This window comes from Nannochloropsis gaditana, assembly GCF_000240725.1.
Source record: "Nannochloropsis gaditana CCMP526 unplaced genomic scaffold scaffold343, whole genome shotgun sequence".
NCBI classification, from domain to species: Eukaryota; class Eustigmatophyceae; order Eustigmatales; family Monodopsidaceae; genus Microchloropsis; species Microchloropsis gaditana.
Genome location: NW_005803610.1, coordinates 9,778 through 11,541, shown reverse-complemented (window position 1 = coordinate 11,541; position 1,764 = coordinate 9,778).

Below are 1,764 nucleotides of genomic sequence, written 5' to 3'. Positions count from 1 at the left end.
GCACGGCCGTACGAATCTGGTCGTCCGACATTTCCCCAACTTGTCCGCTTTCCTTGATCATATGGAAAGCCGGGTCCACTAAATCGGCGTCGAAAGCTTCGGAGATGGTCGCCAGGCGCGGATGTGTGCCTTTGCCTTTAACGTCTTCCTGGGCTGGGGCCCGGGGTCCGGCTTGTGAGCTTCGTAATATTGGAGCGACCGGTGCGTTGTGTTGGGCCGCCGCGTGGTCCAAAAGGGAGGACAAGGAGGCCCCATGGCTGCTAGGTAGGTGGCCCTGGAGCTGCTGACGACGGTGGTACGCATAGGTACCTTCGCCTTCTTCCTCCTCTTCCTCCTCTTCGTCTTCGTACCCATAGTCGTCATAGTCATCGTCGTAGCTGTATGTCCGGTTCCGGACGGCGCGATGACGGGACATGCTCGGCTACGGGAGAAGTAAAATACAAAATCTTGACCGCGTAGGAAGGTCTTTCGAAAATGTTGGGGACTGAGTGGCGGGAATGACGTTGTGGAGGCTTCTGGCCACGCCTAGTTGACCGACCTCGGTTGCGTGTAGATGACCACCGTTTCGCATAAGACCGCCTAAGGCTGGCCTGGCGAATGGATCTGTCGAGTGAAAGATATGCATTGGGTTGAGGATGTGTCGGATGGGCGGCGACGGGACGCAAAAGCAAGCAATTTGTGGCTACGGGCATGGAGGGACGGATGAAAGCAAGAGGTACTAGTAGTACCTGTTCGTAGTACGAGGTCTGATACAGAGGGATCAAGAGCGGTAGAAATGTTGCCAAGCACATCACAGTGAATGGCTCTTGCTGACACACAAGGTATTCAGCACCACTGTGACCTTAAGTCTCGCGAACGGGCCTTGTGTTACGCCCGTGTCACGTGTTTTTTGCTGGGATCTTGAGCCTCGCTGACAGCAAACGTGAGGAGCATCAATGAGCGAGAGGCGGCTTGCAACTTCTTTTTAAAGAACCGGTAAATAAATTCTTTGGTTTTCACTCGTACCATCAAAGACATAGGGCATGCTGTGAAGTGGTCTTCCCCAAAGTGACGCCCGGCTTGCCTCTCACCGGTATGCACCAAGTATTTATTTCCTCCCTCTGCTGAGCATTGACACACTGTTCTTCCTACATTTGGTCCTGTTATCCACTCTTTCTCTATTTCCGTACTTTAATCCGCCCTTTTCACGTATGAAAAATGCACAGGTATATCGATGGAATAACAGAGCTTCCAATGGGCTTGCATCGTACGTATGTATATATGTCCTGACCATGTCGCACCTGCTTCCAACACATTTCGTGCATTCCCACCGTTTTTTTCTCCCTCCGTCGATCCCTTCTGTTCGATAAAATAATGTCTGGCCTCTCGAAATATGAGGTAATGAAGTGATTGAAGCATCCCAATGGGAAAATTCCTTTGATTTCGCGATTTCATGGCATGAAAGAAACGCCACCAACAAGTCTTGAGCATCTCTAACCTCCTCCCGGAAAGCATTTCTTCAACCACCTTCGACTCCGTCGTGTAAATGCTCCTTCGAAAAATATCATGGAACTTTCAAAAAAATGCCGATGGCTCTCCCCACAAGAAAATTTTCGATCTCGCCGCCAAAGAAACGTTCGACATTCCAGCGGCAAGGCCAGCACCCAGTCATTCGTTCTTTTCCTCCCCCTGCTTCCCTCCCTCTCCCCCCTTCCCCCCTCTCTCCTTCCCTCAGCTACCCCGGCGGCCATGCCAACGGGCGCCCCGCCAAGATATGCATGTGAA